This window comes from Musca autumnalis, unplaced genomic scaffold, assembly GCF_047663935.1.
Source record: "Musca autumnalis isolate F117 unplaced genomic scaffold, ASM4766393v1 scaffold_4, whole genome shotgun sequence".
In the NCBI taxonomy this organism is placed as follows: Eukaryota; Metazoa; Arthropoda; class Insecta; order Diptera; family Muscidae; genus Musca; species Musca autumnalis.
This window is the reverse complement of record NW_027411977.1, coordinates 213758727-213778447: the sequence shown is the minus strand read 5'-3', so window position 1 is coordinate 213778447 and position 19721 is coordinate 213758727. Positions and strand designations below refer to the sequence as shown.

At 36.7% G+C, this 19721-nt stretch overlaps 2 non-coding genes across 2 annotated transcripts; both read right to left on the bottom strand.

Moving 5' to 3' along the window:
• Positions 1 to 2460: 2460 nt before the first annotated feature.
• On the bottom strand, positions 2461 to 2657 carry LOC141404417 (U2 spliceosomal RNA). Its single transcript, XR_012413016.1, has one exon. It is a non-coding gene; the product is annotated as a U2 spliceosomal RNA (small nuclear RNA).
• Positions 2658 to 8053: 5396 nt separating this feature from the next.
• On the bottom strand, positions 8054 to 8250 carry LOC141404416 (U2 spliceosomal RNA). The gene has a single exon (XR_012413015.1). It is a non-coding gene; the product is annotated as a U2 spliceosomal RNA (small nuclear RNA).
• Between the last annotated feature and the right edge of the window lie 11471 nt (positions 8251 to 19721).

Here is a 19721-nt window from a genome sequence, read left to right as displayed (position 1 = left end):
TTCTGTAGACCCTTTTTGAAGAAAGGGTGCTTCTATAGAACCTTTCTGAAAGAAAGGGTGCTTCTATAGACCCTTTTTGAAAGAAAGGGTGCTTCTACAGACACTTTATGAAAGAAAGGTTGTTTCTATAGACACTTTCTGAAAGAAAGGGTGCTTTTATAGACACTTTCTGAAAGAAAGGGTGCTTTTATAGACCCTTTTTGAAAGAAAGGGTGTTTCCATAGACACTTTCTGAAAGAAAGGGTGCTTCCATAGACTATTTCTGAAAGAAAAGGTGCTTCAATAGACCCTTTCTCAGATAAAAAGTGCTTCTATAGACCCCTTTTGAAAGAAAGGTTGCTTCTATAGACCCTTTCTGTTTGAAAGGGTGCTTCTATAGACCCTTTTTGAAGAAGGGGTGCTTCTATAGACCCTTTTTGAAGAAAGGGTGGTTCTATAGACCCTTTTTGAAGAAAGGGTGCTTCTATAGAACCTTTCTGAAAGAAAGGGTGCTTCTATAGAAACTTTTTGAAGGAAAGGGTGCTTCTATAGACGCTTTTTGAAAGAAAGTGTGCTTCTATAGACACCTTATGGAAGAAAGGTTGTTTCTATAGACGCTTTCTGAAAGAAAGGGTTTTTCCATCGACACTTTCTGAAAGAAAGGGTGCTTCCATAGACACTTTCTGAAAGAAAGGGTGCTTCCATAGAAAATTTCTGAAAGAAAGGGTGCTTCCCTAGACACTTTATGAAAGAAAGGTTGCTTCTATAGACCCTTTCTAAAAGAAAGGTTGCTGCTGTAGACCCTTTCTAAAAGAAATGGTGCTTCTGTAGACCCTTTCTGGAAAAAGGGTGCTTCTACAGAACCTTCTTGAAAGAAAGGGTGCTTCTGTAGAACCTTTCTGAAAGAAAGGGTGCTTCTATAGACAATTTCTGAAAAAAAGGGTGCTTCTATACACCCTTTCTAAAAGAAACAGTGCTTCTATACACCCTTTCTAAAAGAAACAGTGCTTCTATAGACCCTTTCTAAAAGAAACAGTGCTTCTATAGACCCTTTCTAAAAGAAACAGTGCATCTATAGACCCTTTCTAAAAGAAACAGTGCTTCTGTAGACCCTTCCTGAAATAAAGATTGCTTCTATAGGCCCTTTATGAAGAAATGTTGCATCTATAGAATCTTTCTGAAAGAAAGTTTGCTTCTTTATACCCTTTTTGAAAGAAAAGGTGCTTCTATAGACCCTTTTTAAAGAAAGTGTGCTTCTATAGACACTTTCTGAAAGAAAGGGTGCTTCTATAGACACTTTCTGAAAGAAAGGGTGCTTTTATAGACACTTTCTGAAAGAAAGGGTGCTTTTATAGACCCTTTTTGAAAGAAAGGGTGCTCATATAGACCTTCTCTGAAAGAAAGGGCGCTCCTATAGACCTTCTCTGAAAGAAAGGGCGCTCCTATAGACCTTCTCTGAAAGAAAGGGTGCTCCTATAGACCTTCTCTGAATGAAAGGGTGCTTCTATAGACCACTTCTGAAAGAAAGGGTGCTTCTATAGACCACTTCTGAAAGAAAGGGTGCTTCTATAGACCACTTCTGAAAGAAAGGGTGCTTCTATAGACCCTTTCTGAAAAAATGGTGCTTCTATAGACTCTTTCTGAAAGAAAGGGTGTTTCTATAGACACTTTCTGAAATAAAGGGTGCTTCCATAGACCCTTTCTGAAAGAAATGGTGCTGCTATAGACCCTTTCTGAAATAAAGGGTGTTTCTATAGACACTTTCTGAAAGAAAGGGTGCTTCTATAGACAATTTCTGAAATAAAGGGTGCTTCTATAGACACTTTCTGAAATAAAGGGTGCTTCTATAGACACTTCTGAAATAAAGGGTGCTTCTATAGACCACTTCTGAAAGAAAGGGTGCTTCTATAGAAAACTTCTGGAAAAAATGGTGCTTCTATAGACCCTTTCTGAAAAAAGGTGCTTCTATAGACTCTTTCTGAAAGAAAGGGTGCTTCTATAGAGCTTTTCTGAAAGAAAGGGTGCTTCTATAGACCCTTTTTGAAAGAAAGGGTGCTTCTATAGACACCTTCTGAAAGAAAGGGTGCTTCTATAGACCCTTTCTGAAAGAAAGGGTGCTTCTATAGACCCTTTCTGAAAGAAAGGGTGCTTCTATAGACCCTTTCTGAAAGAAAGGGTGCTTCTGTAGACCCTATCTGAAAGAAAGGGTGCTTCTATAGACCCTTTCTGAAAGAAAGGGTGCTTCCTATAGACCCTTTCTGAAAGAAATGGTGCTTCTATAGACCCTTTTTGAAATAAAGGGTGCTTCTATAGACCCTTTCTGAAAGAAATGGTGCTCCTATAGGCCCTTTCTGAAAGAAAGGGAGCTTCGCATCTTAGAAAATTCCAATCTTAATTTATCTAGAAAACCCAAGACCATCTATCAAGATAGAAGGCTCCAAATTGTAGGAACGAATCTTTCAACTTCTTCAAATTTATTATTGAATGTGGGCCGAAATCCCGGCGGTACTGCAATACCGGGCCAACCCGCGACAGAAGTGGAGCAAGCCCCTAAAACTTCCGTCAATTTCCAAAAATCAGTTTAACATTTGTTGTCCTCCGATGGAGGATCTATCAGATGTTAAGCTGATAAGAACAGATACTACACTTTGATCTTAGCCATAAGGCCGAGAAGCGATAACTACACAACGATCATCGACAATGTTATGAGTGAGGAGTAAATTGAAATGATTGAGAATTTAAAATTATGAAAAACATTAAGAATGGACTTTTAGAACAACGAAGATAAAAATTCTAAAAGAAATAGGTGGAGTAAACCAGGTGGTGATCGTTAATGAGATTAGCTCCTGCATTTTCTACCTGGTTTTGAAAACTGGCAATATGTAAAGCGAAAACAACAACTACCACATCAACCCTACGTGTGCATTGTTGCAAGCCAGTCAACCGGGCTCAGTTGCACAAGCAATTCTTTAACGGCTTTAGATTAACTAAAAGTAAATAGGCATTTGTGCATATCGTCATCATAGCTGCCAAAAGTCGTAACTCCACAAAAATTGAATTGATTGAATCTGAAATATACAATTAAAATACATGCTTTTGCAAAATTTTAAGCTTCTGCGTTAAAAAATAACGTTCATATTAAAAAAACACATTTCGGAAAATGGGATAACTTTGCAGATTTTGTTGTAATAACGTATCCTGAAACCAAGCGTTTTACGCGGTTTTGGTTTCATTTTCCATATATTCATTTCCCAGGCGAGTGCCTTCATAAGATTAATATTCCATAACAGTTTTTAATTTTATAACGTTTTTTTGCTTCTCCTGTAAAATTATTATTTTGTTAGTTACGATTTTGGCATTTATGGTGACGATATATTCTTGATCAGTCTAAAGTTGTAAGTCGGTGTAATCTGTCCATCCGTCTGTCTGTTGAAAAGCTGAAATTTGTCGGTATAGGTCCAGGTCTTCATATAGTCCCCATAGAACGGTTCCTTCAGATTTTCGGCATTTTGAAGGTAGTGGCCTCAATATCCTCCCGAAATGGCTGAAATTTGGTATGGCTGTCCATCCGTCCATGTTTGGTATTACAAATGGGTTATATCGGTCCACGATTTGTTATAGATCCCATAGAAGGGTACCTCCCGATTTTCGGTATTTTGATGGTCTTAGCCTCATTGTTTCACCGAAATGGCTGAAATTTGGTACTAAGACGTTGTTACCCACCTGATACGGTACCATATAGCCCCCTAGAACGGTACCTCCAGATTTTTTTGGTATTTTGAAGGTTCTCACCGAAATGGCTGACATTTGCTATTAAGTCTACGTTGGGTGTATAAAACTTTTCACCAGAAATTTGTCATTATAGGTCCACGTCTCCATATAGCCTCATAGAACGGGACCTGCAGATTTCGGTATTTTGAAGGTTGTGGCATCAATCACCGAAATGGCGGAATTTGGTATTTAATTGTTATGGGGGTATAAAGAAATTTGTCGGTATATGTCAACGTCTACATATAGCCCCCATAGAACGATACCTCCCGGTTTTCGGTATTTTCAAGGTTTTAGCATCAACATACCACTGAAATGGCTGGGATTTGGTATTTAGTCTTCGTTAGGGGTATACAACTTGCCACCTGAAATTTGTCGGTATAGGTCAATGTCTTTATGGCTCCTTACCTTTTTGGTATTTTGAAGGTTGTGGCCTCAATATCCCCCTGAAATAGCTGAAATTTGGTATTTAGTCTTCGTTTTAAGACTTTGTCGGTATAGGTGTTCATATAGTCCCCATAGAATGGTATCTTTTGATTTTCGGTATTTTGAAAAAAAAAACTCCACCTAAATGGCTGAAATTTGGTGTTTAGTCTTCTTACATTTTGAAAGTTCTACCCAGGGGTTCAAAACATTATAACAGATACAAAACAATCCTTGCAAAAATCAAACAGCACAAGTCTACCTTTTGCCGAAGGCCATGTAAGGGTACTACCCAATGTACATTTTTATACCCTCAGCATTTATGCTAACGAGGGTTTATGCACTTTCATACGGGCAAAATGTGCCTCATCGAAATAATGGTTTTAAACCCCAAGTGTGTTTGGACGAAATCCGTTTCAGACAAATTGGAGTCGATTTAGCAATGCCCGTCCGTCTGTCTGTTTGGCTGGCTGGAGAGCACGATAAGTCTCGAACGGATTAACCGATTTGGGTTTCATAATATTTTGTTCAAACTTAGTTTAAGATCGAAGATGGCCCATTTCGGTCAACTCCCTCGGGTACCTCCCCCACAAAAGTTCAAAAATGTTCCGAAAATTGTGCGCACTATAACTCTTGAAAGGAGTAACCGATTTTGTCCATACTTTGCACATCGTGAAATTTCTGCCAGACATAAATGAGGGATTAATATGGACTCTATTGATCCATTCCTTCAGGTACCTCCCACACAAAATTTCGGATAAGTTCAGTTGAAGACCTGCTCTCGAATTGCTTTGATTATACCCTCAGCCTTTAGGCTATGAAGGGTATATACACTTTCATACGGGCAAAATGTGCCTCATCGAAATAATGGTTTTAGATCCCAAGTATGTTTGGTCGAAATGTGTTTCAGACAATTTGGAGTCGATTGAGCAATGTCCGTCCGTCTGTCTGTCTGTCTGGCTGGCTGGAGCGCACGATAACTCTCGAAGGGATGAACCGATTCGGTTCAAATTTTGGCTTTCGTAATATTTTGTCCAAACTTAGTTTAAGTTCGAAGATGAGCTATATCGGTCCACTCCTTCCGGTACCTCCCCCACAAAAGTTCGAAAATTTTCGGAAAATTTGTACTCACGATAACTCTTGAAGGGTGTAACCGATTTGGTCCATACTTTGCCCATCGTGAAGCGTGTACCAGACTTAGATCAGGTTTTAATATGGACTCAATCGGTCCACTCCGTCGGGTACCTCCCACACAAAATTTTGGAAAAGTTCAGTTTAGGAACATCTCTCGAATCGCTTTGATTTTTGCTTTAGCAACTTGTATTCACTGCCCTCCATACGACGGTATAAGTTTCATCAGGGGCAAGTCCATACTTCCTGAGAAAATAGCCTGAAAGTTGCAAAAAACCCCTATGACACCGTGTGAGGAGGTTGGAGGGCAAAATAACTCTCGAACAGGTCTGCCGATTCGGTCCAAAGTTTGGCCTTAGTAATATTTTGTCCAAACATAGTTTAAGTTCGAAGATAAGCCATATCGGTCCACTCCTTCAGGTGCGTCCCCCACAAAAGTTCAAAAATGTTCGGAAAAATTGTGCGTACGATAACCCTTGAAGAGAGTGGCCGAATTGGTCCATACTTTACACATCCTAATATATCTACCAGATATAGATCAGGTTCAAATATGGTCTATATTTGTCCACTCCATCCGGTACCTCCCACTCAAAATTTCGGATACATGTTCACTTTAAGACCTGCTTTCGAATCACTTTGATTTTTGTTGAAGCAACTTGCATTGCTGCCTCAATTGCGATGGTAAAAGTTGTTTCAGGGGCAAGTTCATACTTCTTGAGCAAACATCCCAGAAGGTCTAAAAACCCCCTATGGTACCATATGTAGTGGATGGAGATCCATTCTTTTTAGTCTCTCCTCCGCAAAACTTTTGATATTAAATCCTAATCAACATTTTTGTCAGTTCAAACGCACAACAATTTTAAAACTCCCTAAATACATTCGTTTTTTGGAAAAAAACATTGTTTCAATATACACAGGCTGAGGGTATATCTCTGTCGGCAAAGCCGACTGATACTTTGTTACTTGTTTTTGTTATATCAACTTGGCAAGTTCATAGTAGTAGTTGATCCGGCCATAACTCCGAACGAATCAGCTGATTCGATCCAAAATTTAGCCTCCGTAAAATTTTGTCCAATTTAGTTTAAGTTCGAAGAAGGGCTATATCGGCCCACCCATTCCGGTAACTCCACCTCAAAAGTCTAACAAAATTCACTAAAATGGTACGCACGCCTAACTTGAAATTATCTTTAAATTTAGTTTACCTTCGAAAATGGCCCATATCGGTCTAAGGAGAAGAAGACCACCCATGTTTTTTTAAGTTCTGTTTAGAGTCTGTTCTAAGATCCTTTCGAAATTTATACCGATGCTTCTCCATGTGGTCCTGTTTACAGAGATAATTTTCGTTCAAAATACGCCCAAAAATGCCCCAAAATCTGATATCAAATATTTCTACTAAACGTACAGTAAATTCCAAGAAACTATTCCGCGAAGTTCACTATTCTAGGTAACTCTTAATTTATACCAAAGCGGTATCGGTGGAACTCAATAAGTCGTTCATAAAATATCCATGGTGTAAAAAGTAAGGTGTTTGCATGAATTACAACAACTAACAATTTTACAATAACAACATGGTTTTATGGGAACTAAATGTCAATGGCAACATTTGAATACTAGGGTCTTTCCAAAATAGTTTAGAACAATTTACAGGAAATAAATGAAATGGTTTAAAATTTAATTTTAATCGGCATCGAAATTACTATAGAGTGGGGCAATCTTGTTCATGGAGCGGTTCGATCTTTCTAGTTCCTTTTTCCAAAAGAAACTAGTTCCTTAATATAGTTCCATAGTTCCAAATAGTTCCGAGAGCGATATAGTTCAATGAATCTTCCTCTTTCATCGTTCTTTCTGTTTTCTTCGTTCCAAATAGTTCCGAGAAGGAAGTAGTTTAACGAATCTTTCTCTTTGTTTTTATCTTATGGAGGATGAATTGACATACAAATAAATAAATAGTAGCGATTTAACGAGAATGTAATTTACCTTTATTTTACAATGTGACCACATCTGAATGATGAATGAACCGAGCGAGAAAGATCAAAGTGAGTGTAGAATTAAAGGAAGAAAATGAACTATATAAATGAAAGGAACTATATAACTGCAAGAGCCGGAAATAGTTCCAATAGTTTTTTGTCCGGAATAGTTCCTTGGAACTAGTTCGTTCCGGAACTACACAACTCTACTTCAAATACTTATTATGCGGCACTGAATAGAACAGATTGGAAATCTATTTATTAAATGTTGGAATATTCAGGGTAGATCCTACTATATTCTGACAATTCAGTTTATAAAAAAGTTCACAATTGTATGATTGTCACTTACACCCTATATTATTACACCATGAAAAATATCGGTATTCACAGCAGGTAAATCATTCGCATTATTTTTTCACTAAACTGCATCAAGTTCTGCCCAACCTGGACTTCTACTTTCTGTTTGGCGGGTGGTAGATTTGTTTTTCAACTAACTGATTTTTGAAACCAAAGCGTGGTGATCTCCTAGTCAATCGGAATCTTCTTCTAATATTAAAACTGTTATTTTAGTTGTATTTTCAACTCTAAATTCACTTTGATGCCTTGACCGATACTTTCCCTTCCCTTTTATTAGTCTGGTACACATTTTCAGTCTTAATGCATAAAGAAGGAATAGCGGACAAACGTTCTCCAATTTAAACACGAAAATAGAACTTTCTCTAGAAATTATTTCCTTAATTGAAAGATTTCCACAAATTTAATTAAAAATTTTGTAATGTATTTATTGAATGTGGGCCGAAATCCCGGCGGTACTGCAATACCGGGCCAACCCGCGACAGAAGTGGAGCAAGCCCCTAAAACTTCCGTCAATTTCCAAAAATCAGTTTAACATTTGTTGTCCTCCGATGGAGGATCTATCAGATGTTAAGCTGATAAGAACAGATACTACACTTTGATCTTAGCCATAAGGCCGAGAAGCGATAACTAAACACTGCCCAAAATAAATGTTTTAAGTAAACGGCATTTCGTTGTAAATGAGAATTATTTGAGAGTGAATGATAAACAAGACTGTTTTGACTACATTTAAACTGGAATATTAATGCATGCAGCTGATGTTTGAAAATAACAAGGGTTGATTGATAATTTTTGTATGTAGGTAGCTGGCAGGGTGATCGAGTGCGTTGTCTATCGTGTGTGTGATAGTATAGGAAATGAAAATACATGACAAAATTATAAGGTTTTGTTCATAATCTTGTTGTAAGGGATGGACAGCCGTGCCTTTCTTTTTCCAACAGAACTTCGTTCACAAATTCTTGTTTTAATATCGAATATTGAATCAAAATTTTATACACAAGTATTTAATTAATAATTTTATTTAATTAATAATTTTAATTAAAAAATAACGTATAAATTAATTTAAATTAATTAATTAACAAGTAAAAAAGGTATCAGTCGTCTTTGCCGATAGAGATACACCCTCAGTCTATGTATATTGAAACAATTTTTTTCCCAAAATACGTATGTATTTAGAGCGTTTTAAAAACTTTGGGCGTTGATTGTTGATTAGGATTAAAGATCAAAACTTTTGCGGAGGAGATACTAAAAGGAATGGATCGACATTGACCGTTATGGAAGTGGATCTCCAGCCACAACATATGGTGCCATAGGGGGTTTTTACACTCTTCGGGCTGTTTGTTGAAGAAGTATGGACTTGCCCCTAAACAAAAGTTTACCATCGTAATTGAGGCAGCGAATGCAAGTTGCTTCAACAAAAATCAAAGTGATTCGATATCAGGTCTTAAAGTGAACTTATCCGAAATTTTGTGTGGGAGATACCGGATGGAGTGGACAAATATAGTCGATATTTGAACCTGATATATATCTGGTAGTTATATTAGGATGTGTAAAGTATAGACCAATTCGGCCACCCCCTTCAAAAGTTACCGTACTAACAATTATTCCGCACATTTTTGAACTTTTGTGGGGGAGGTACCTGAAAGAGTGGACCGATATGGTTTATCTTCAAACTTAAACTATGTTTGAACCAAATATTACTAAGGCTAAATTTTGGACCGAATCGGCAGATCCGTTCGAGAGTTATCTTGCGCTCCAGCCACCTCACACGGTGTCATAGGGGTGTTGTTGCAACTTTCATGCTATTTTCTCAGGAAGTATGGACTTGCCCCTGATTAAACTTGTACCGTCATATGGAGGGCAGTGAATACAAGTTGCTAAAACAAAAATCAAAGCGATTCGAGAGATGGCCCTAAACTAAACTTTTCCGAAATTTTGTGTGGGAGGTACCCGAAAGCGTGGACCATATTGGAACTCATATTACTCTGGTAGAAAGTTTACGCTATATATATGACCAAATCGGTCACTCCCTTCAAGAGTTATCGTGCGCACAAACTTTCCGAACATTTTCGAACTTTTGTGGGGGAGGTACCGGAAGGAGTGGACCGATGTAGCTCATCTTCGAACTTAAACTAAGTTTGGGCAAAATATTACGAAAGCCAAAATTTGAACCGAATCGGTTCATCCGTTCGAGAGTTATCGTGCGCTCCAGCCAGCAGGACAGACAGACAGACTTACGGATATGGCTAGATCGACTCAAAATTGTCTGAAACACATTTCGTCCAAACATACTTGGGGTCTAAAACCATTATTTCGATGAGGCACATTTTCATCGTATCAAAGTGTATATACCCTCCTTAGCCTAAAGGCTGAGGGTATAATATGTTTTATTATTTTTTTAAATTAATGTTTTTATACCCTACACCACTATGTGGGGAGGGTATTATAAGTTGGTTTTTATACCCTACACCACTATGTGGGGAGGGTATTATAAGTTGGTTTTGGCCAAAAAGTTTGTAACGCATCGAAATAATGTTCATAGACCCATACTTATATATATCAAAATGAATGTCTCGACGAGTTGAGTCGATCTGGCTATGTGTGTCCGTCCGTCAGTCCGTCCGTCCGTCCGTCCGTCCGTCCGTCCGTCCGTCTGTCCATCTAAACCTTGTAATCACGCTACAGGCCGCAATTTTGATCGGATCGTCACGAAATTTTGGATGTTGATGGGGGTCCCGGAGAGGAAGAAGCCTATTGATTTTGGTGATGGTCGGATAATATTTAGGGGTCGGAAAGGGCAAAAAACTTAGGTGGATAAAAAGACAACGTTTTTTTCCAAAGCCAATATCTCCGCTTCTGTATGGGGTATACCAAAAGCAAAACCCGACAATGAAAGCAGAAAATATCACCTTTCTAATGATGTAAAGTAGGTGCTCGTAGGTGATCAAACAACGAAGATATCGCAATAGTAGCAAATAAAACCCCAATTTTCATTTTTGCGATTTTAATTATATTGACAAATATCACAGCTTTGGTTGAAAATTTTCCAAAAGCAAAGCCTGACTATGAAAGTAGAAGATCCCGTCTTTACAATGATGCAAACTAGGTCGGCGCAGGTAACCAAATAGCGGAGATATCGCAATAGTCGGTAATACATCCCATTTTTCTATTTTTTTGGAAATCACGCTACAGGTCGCAATATTAATCGGATCGTCACGAAAATTTCAGGGTTAATGGGGGTCTCACAGATGAAGAAGCATATTGATTTTGATGATGGTCGGATAATATTTAGGGGTCGGAATGGGCAAACACTTATTTGGAGAAAAGTCAACACTTTATTTCAAAACCAATATCTCTGTTTCTTTAAGAGGTTATCAAAAGCAAAATCTGGCAAGGAAAGTAGAAAATATCACCTTTACAACGATGTAAAGCAGGTTGTCGTCGGTGGTCAAATAGCAAAGATATGGCAATAGCCGATAATGCATCCCATTTTCCGATTTTTTTGTAATCACGCTACAGGTCGCAATTTTGATCGGATGGTCACGAAATTCTGGGGGTTAATGGGGGTCCCAAATAGAAAGAAGCCTATTGATTTTGATGATGGTCGGATAATATTCAGGGATCGGAATGGGCAAACACTTATTTGGAGAAAGGTCAACGTTTTATTTCAAAGCCAATATCTCTGTTTCTTTAAGAGGTATATCAAAAGCAAAATCTGGCAAGGAAAGTAGAAAATATCACATTTACAACGATGTAAATTAGGTTGTCATAGGTAGTCAAAGAGCAGGGATATGGCAATAGTCGATAATGCATCCCATTTTCCGATTTTTTTGTAATCACGCCACAGGTCGCAATTTTGATCGGATCGTCACGAAAGTTTAGGGGTTAATGGGGGTCCCAAAGAGGAAGAAGCCTACTGATTTTAATGATGGTCGGATAATATTCAAGGGTCGGAATGGGCAAAAACTTATTTGGAGAAAAGGTCTACGTTTTATTTCAAGGCCCATATCTCTGTTTCTTTAAGAGGTATATCAAAAGCAAAACCTGGAAAGGAAAGTTGAATATCACCTTTACAACGATGTAAAGTAGGTTGTCGTAGCTGCTCAAACAACAGAGATATCGCAATAGTCGGTAATGCATCCCATTTTCCGATTTGTTTGTAATCACGCTACAGGGGTCGGAATGGGGAAAAACTCATTTGGAGACAAATTCAAAGTTTTATTCTTTGTGAATATATTGGCTTCTAGTAGGGGTATTCCAACGACAAAGCCTGTCAATGAAAGAAGAAAATATTACCTTACATTGGTGTAAAGCAGGTTGGTGAAGGTGGTCAAACAAGGGAGATACCACAATAGTCGGTAATGCATCCAATTCTTCCATTTTTTTGTAACCAAGCTACAGGTCGTAATTTTGATCGGATGGTCACGAAATTTTTGTTGCTTATGGGGGTCCCAGAGACAAAGAGGCATATTATTTTTGGTGGTAGTCGATATATATTCCCTAACAGAAATGTTTACCAGTGAAAAGCTTATGCACAGGTGTAGTGGTGTAGGGTATCACATGGTCGGCCCCGTCCCGACTATAGCCTTTGCTCACTTGTTATTAATAAATATACATTAATTAATTATTCCCAGCAAAAAATTTGGAAGTTGTGCATGTGGAGTTATGATTTCACAACATCCTTCGATGCAGTCCACACGGAATTATGAAAAATGCACTGCGTTGGATACAATTTATAAGCAGTTGGTTGATCCCTACCCGCAGCTGGCGAAATCCTTTCATTTCTAAGTATTTGTTATAAAATAAAGAAATAAAAACTTAAGTTGCGAACATTTTTGCTGTGATTTGGATCAAAAATGGAGTGCACCCTAGCTGCGTGCTCCCTTGTAAAATTCATAAGTGAATTCATAGAAAAAGATGTACTCCAACGGCTCTTGTACTGTACACTTGTAGTGATTCAACTGCATCCGCGGAAGCAAACTTTTTGCTGGGTTACTAAAAAATGGATTTGATGTCTATTTTTAATTTATTAATTGTTATTATTAAAAAAATGTTTTTTAATAATTGTTATTAATTAATCATTACTACAAAAATTGTTTTGATGTCTAATTTTTAACATTGATTTTTGTACCGTCGCACAGTGGTTCAGAATCGTTTTTTCCTGGTCAAAATTCTTGAACGGATAGAGATATATTCATAATTCTTTTTTTGTTAGACAGATAACACAATCAGCTTTCAGACGAATTTTGAGCGGTCAAGTTCGGTCTGGTAGTTGCAGAGAAATTCAAGGTCAAAGTTAAACTTTTGAGTTTTTTAACTATCTTTCATCAAAATATGATTTTTGTGGTTTTTATATCTTCCTATGTATAAAAGATGGTCAAACACCAACAAATAAACAAAATAATTACCAAAAAAACTAAAAAAAAAAATTCGAAAAAATGTCGAAAAAACATTTTTTTCAAAAATTTGTAAAAAAAAAATTTACAAAAAAAATTAAATTTTTTCAAAATTAAAAAAAATTCTCCTTGGGTTTTAATAAAACTTATATAACTCGTATAAAAAGTCATATACTCAAAAAAGTTGTAATTTGTGTCAAAAAACTGTTATTCATATGGAAACAGTATAGAAAAACACAAGTTTTTACCCATGTAATTTCAATAAATTGAAAAAAGTGTTAAACGGACGGAACGGGACGGGTACAAAAGTATATATGGGCTGGAAGAGGAGACTTTCGGGCATCTTTCTGTGAAAACAGAACTTTGTTCCATGTTGTTCCACAAAAGTTCTAGTCCACTAAATTTGGAATTTCATAAAATTTAGTATCCGAGGAAAAATAAAATAGATCATGTTGTGTACACGCTACGGTAATTTACTAAAACGATTTTTAAAGGCCACAATCCTACCTACCTTACAAAAGAACAATGAACACAATAACTGTTATATGTTTCAGAGAAATAGTTTCGTCTTTCTCCAGAAATTTGCAAAAATGACGTATTTCCCAAAAATGGGGAAAATGCTCGTCTTTAGGGGCACGCCACGCCCACACCTTCCAATATTTGGGCCTAATTTTTTGGTTTCCTTAGTTTCAATATGTTTACTATCGAATCCTATATAGAAATTAAATATCTTTGACAAAACAAAATTTTGATTTTTGGCCAATTCCAATTCGATTCCTGAACCATAGAAACCATAGTCTATAGAAAAAGGCAGTTATAGAGACCCCTGTAAAGGCGTCTTAGAGACCCATATAAAGGTGTCTATAAAGACCCCTGCAAAGGTGTATATAGATACCCCTTTAATGGCGACTATTGAGTCTCCATTAAATCCTACTTAATAAATCTTCGACTTTTTCAAATAATTATTTTTAATGTCATCTCTTTAAAGCTAATTTCTCATTGGGTAAATAGCCTCAGGATTTCAAGGATTATTTTACAAATCTATTAAACTGCATCATGGCCATTGACTATGACCATTTGTTTTTATTTTTTTTTGTTACTCCTCCCCCATTTTGGAAGTTTGTGGTTTAAGGGGTTGATTTGAAATATAAACAAACAGGCGCAAAGCTTTGGTGGAGACTTACTCTGAGTTAATGTCTACACAAACAGAGAGAGAGACTAAATGTTCTCTGCATACTTTTAGGCGAAAATACAAAACATGCTCTCACAAATTCGCTTCATAATATAAAAAGCTTTTGGAGAACCCCAAAAAGCTTTAAATTAAATAAGGAAATGTAAGATTTTCAAAAAGGATTTCCGGTAAATTGGAAGGGTTTTGAAAATTCTGGCGCAAACATGTTCCTTTACAATTTTATAAAATAAATTCAATTTGAAATTTTGAAAAAATTGCCTCTTAATTTAGTCTACATTTGTAATCGAAATTTTTGTAGTTTGAGTTAGTTTCCAACACAAAATTTCCTTAATGTAATTTTTACGGCAAATTACAAGCAACATGTTGCTTATATAAGTCTTATGCTATGTTTTCTCCGCTTTAGTGTTATTGTCGCAAGTTAAAGCATAACTATAGGTGTTCGATTGTAATTCCACCGAAGAACGAAACCTAAATAAATCGTTGTGAAAAAAATAAAAGCCGGTGTCATAGAACGTGGTGGTGATTTGGTGTTGTTAAGCGTCGTTACTTTTGCTCGCTTAATGGCTGCGATAGAAACTTTTCAAATGTTTTGCAATTTAGTGGCCGATTTTGCTTAATGGACAAAGTTAAATTGTGTTACTTTTATGTGTATTTGAAATTTCGTACATCAAAGATGTTGATGATAAAATGTGTGAAATAGAATTTAGCGTCAAGGATAATATTAACTACTTGAAAAGTAAATAAAATTGTATTGCTTTAATTTAGCTCACAAAATGTATACAGGTATTGAAGAAGTTTTGCCTAAAATTATGGAAGCAATTTTGGAGTTTTTCATAGACGCCTTTAAGAGAGTTAACTAGAACCTTCAAAGTAGCTTTCACAGTCTCTACAAAAGGAAGTTGCTAAGCATCTACATATATCAGGAGTATTCGTTGTTTGTGTGCATTTAAGTAGGTGACAATAGAAGTTAATACAAAGACTATATACTGGATTAAGGCGCAACATTTTAGTAGGAGGGGGTTAATTTTATGGAAATTCAGAAATAGTGGACCCAATTATTTTACACAGTCCAGACGAATAAAATCCTCAATCTTCCATTTATTACAAGGACACGAAGATACAATTATGGTAATGGGACCACGATGACTGCCTGAATAAAGAAAACAACTGATATTGAACTGAATTTTTTTTTTACTTTTGTCAACAAAAGTAGGAAGAAGTGGACCTAAATATTTGGTTGCATTCCTTATAAAAAATTAAAAACGGAGTTAAGTTCGAATAGCAGAAGGTCACACTTCACCATGACTTGTATTGAAGAAAAATGGGATAATTATTTTCATTTTGTTTATGAAGGTGTTAATCTCATTCTCAACGTCAAGGATTTTAAAGGATTTTAGGGACCTTGAGGCAAGTAAACGTTTTTTTTTTTTTTGTAAAATTATTGCTTTTAAGGAACATTTGACAAAAAAAACATGGATTTTTTAAAAATCCATGTTTGCCCAAATCCATTATAGAAGAAGATGTGGAGGCATTAAGTCAAGAAAATTTGGATTTTTTAAAGAATATTTATAACACTCTTGATAATACTCATGTATTTTTAAAGAATATTGCTTGAAAGTCATTCTGGCTACAAAACGTGGAAGTTTAAAGAATATTTTTTGAAGATCGTTCTTCCCACAAAATTTAGTTTTTTTAAGAAGGATCACTTTGCCCACAAAATGTGGATTCCAAAAAAATTTTTTAAGGTCATTCCGTACACAAAACGTGTATTTTAAAAAATATTTTTTTGAGCTTATTCCGCCCACAGAACGTGGATTTTTAAAGAATATGTTTTGGGTTACTTGAGAATACATTGGCAATTTTATCTGCAAAGTCTGTCAAAAATTCGCAAAAATTGAATTTTTTTCTTTCTTGGGTCACCCTAATATACAGTGGCTGTCACTGAAAATGATGCTACCTGAAATAAAACATGTAAACGTTGATAACTTGGTAACGAGTTGAGATCCTTTAATAACTCAAAAAACAATTTTGTAGACTGAAAAGTTGTCTTTAAGATGGCATACAAAAATATTCGGTTTACAGTACCGTTATACTAAAATTTTACCGGACAACAAAAAATTGGCATTTTTAAAATGAGCATTAAAAATGAATTTAAATTAAAAATTTTTCGCTTTGTATGCCATTTTAGTAATCAGAATGGTGGAATAATTGGTTCCCTATCGTTATCTTCACTTGATTGATTTCGATAGAATAAATGATGTTCCTGACGTAATTTTGGTATGATTGTAATTAATGTCCCTTTGCAGGTAATTTGGCTAGAAATTTCTAGTTTTTGAAGTTATTTTCCAAAAATGACTATGAAAAATTATTAACCCATTATAAAAGAAGATGTGGAGGCAATAAGTCAAGAAAATTTGGATTACTTAAAGAATATTTTTATACCCTCAGCCTTTAGGCTAAAGAGGGTATATACACTTTGATACGATGAAAATGTGCCTCATCGAAATAATGGTTTTAGACCCCAAGTATGTTTGGACGAAATGTGTTTCAGATAATTTGGATTCGATCTAGCCATGTCCGTCCGTCTGTCTGTCTGTCCTGCTGGCTGGAGCGCACGATAACTCTCGAACGGATGAACCGATTCGGTTCAAATTTTGGTTTTCGTAATATTTTGCTTAAACTTAGTTTAAGTTCGAAGATGAGGTACATCAGTCCACTCCTTCCGCTACCTCCCCCACAAAAGTTCGAAAATTTTCGGAAAGTTTGTGCGCACGATAACTCTTGAAGGGAGTGACCGATGTGTTCCATACTTTGTATAACGTAAACTTTCTACCAGAGTAATATGAGGTTCAAATACGGACCCAATCGGTCTATTCCTTCGGGTACCTCCCACACAAAATTTCGGGAAAGTTCAGTTTAGGAGCTGCTCTCGAATAGCTTTGATTTTTGTTGTAGCAACTTGTATTCACTGCCCCTCATACGACGGTACAAGTTTCATCAGGGGCAAGTCCACACTTCCTGAGAAACTAGCCTTAAAGGTTCAAAAAAAAACCCTCTGATACCGTGTGTAGTGGTTGGAGCACAAGATAACTCTCGAACGGATCTACTGAGTCGGTCCAAAATGTGGCCTTCGTAATATTTTGTGCAAACTTAGTTTAAGTTCGAAGATAAGCCATATCGGTCCACACCTCCAGGTACCTCCCCCAAACAAGCAAGTTGAAAAATGTTCGGAAAAATTGTGCGCACGATAGTAAACGTTTTTTCAGGGGCAAGACCATACCTCTTGAGAAAACAGCCCGAAAGTTGTACAAAAAACCCTATGGCACCATATGTAGTGGCTGTAGAGCTCGAACCGAATACTGCGTTCGTCCACACTTTGGATATCGTAATATTTCTTCGAATATTAGATGAAATTCGATGGTAGTGCTTATAGGTCCACTGCTTGCGGTACCTCTCCCACAAATGTTTGAAAATATTTGCTAAAATGATAAGCGCAATATCTCACAAACGTAGCAATCGATTTGGTCCAAATTTTCGATCTCGAAATTTTTTTTCCAAGCTTAGTCTATGTTCATATTTGGGCCCTATCGGTCCAATACTTGGGGTACCACTCATACAAATTTTTAACACATTTTTGTAGTTGAGGGTCTATTCGAGGATCCTTTGGAGATTTTTACTGAAGGGTTTCCTAGTGGGCCGATATTATGCTTTTCGTAGGCTAGTATGGTACAGAAGCCCTATCTATCGATATCCCCCGCAAATTTTTGAGCTTTAATCCAATCCATATTTCTGTCGATACGCCCATGCATATCTTTTTTTTTTTTTGGAAAAAAGTATTTCAATCCACACAGGCTGAGGGTATATCTCTTTTTTACTTGTTAATATTTTTGAAGGTAATTCTTCCCGCAAAACATGCATTTTTAAAGAATATTGTTTGAAAGTCATTCTGGCTACAAAACATGGAAGTTTAAAGAATATTTTTTGATGATGGTTCTTCCCACAAAACGTAGATTTTTTAAGAAGGATCAGTTTGCCCACAAAATGTAGAATTTAAAAAAATATTTTTTGAAGGTCATTCCGCCCACAAAACGTGGATTTTTTAACGAATATTTTTTGGAGATCATTCTGCTCACAAAATGTGTTTTTTTGTTTTTCATTTGCGACCCTATAAAGTATATATATTCTTGATCAGGATAAAATTCCAAGACGATCTAGCCATGTCCGTCTGCCCGTCTGTCCGTCTGTTGTAATCACTCTAGCGTCCGCAATAATTGAGATAGAGTGCTGAAATTTTGCACCCGAGGGTCTTTTTTCCATAGGCAGGTCAAGTTCGAAGATGGGCTATATCGGTCCACTTTTTGGTATAGCCCCCATATAACGGTACCTCCGGATTTGAGGTATTTTGACGTTCTTTGCCACATTTGTAGACCGAATTAGCTATAATTTGGCACTTAGGGTTCCTAGTGTTCCTAGGTTCCAACAAACTTATATCTCAAAGGATATGGGCATAGGTCTATGTTTTGGTATAGTCCCCATATAACGGTACCTCCCGATTTTCGGTATTTTGAGAATTTTAGCCACAATTTTTAACCGAACTATCTGCAATTGGACATTTGAGGTTCTCAGTAGTCATGAAACATCTCCACGAAACATCGTCAACATAGGTCCATGTTTTGGTAAAGTCCCCATATATCGGTACCTCCCGATTTTCGGTATTTTGAGAATTTTAGCTACACATTTTAACCGAACTAGCTGTAATTTGCCATTTGAGGTTCTCAGTGGCCATGAAATATCTCCATCAAACATAGTCAACATAGGTCCACGTTTTGGTATAGCCCCTATATAACGGTACCTCCCGATTTTCGGTATTTTGAGAATTTTAGCCACAATTTGTAACCGAACTATCTGCAATTTGCCATTTGAGATTCTCAGTGGTTATGAAACATCTCCACCAAACATCGTCAACATAGGTCCATGTTTCGGTATGGTCCCCTTATAACCGTACCTCCCGATTTTCGGTATTTTGAGCATTTTAGTTACAATTTTTAACCGAACTAGCTGTAATTTGCCATTTGAGGTTCTCAGTGGTCATAAAATATCTCCACCAAACATCGTCAACATAGGTCCATGTTTTGGTATAGCCCCCATATAACGGTACCTCCCGATTTTCGGTATTTTGAGAATTTTAGCCACAATTTGTAACCGAACTATCTGCTATTTTACATTTGAGGTTCTCAGTGGTCATGAAATATCTCCACCAAACATCGTCAACATAGGTCCATATTTTGGTATGGCCCCCTTATAACCGTACCTCCCGATTTTCGGTATTTTGAGCATTTTAGTTACAATTTTTAACCGAACTAGCTGTAATTTGCCATTTGAGGTTCTCAGTGGTCATTAAACATCTCCACGAAACATCGTCAACATAGGTCCATGTTTTGGAATAGCCCCCATATATCGGTACCTCCCGATTTTCAGTATTTTGAGAATTTTAGCTGCAATTTTTAACCG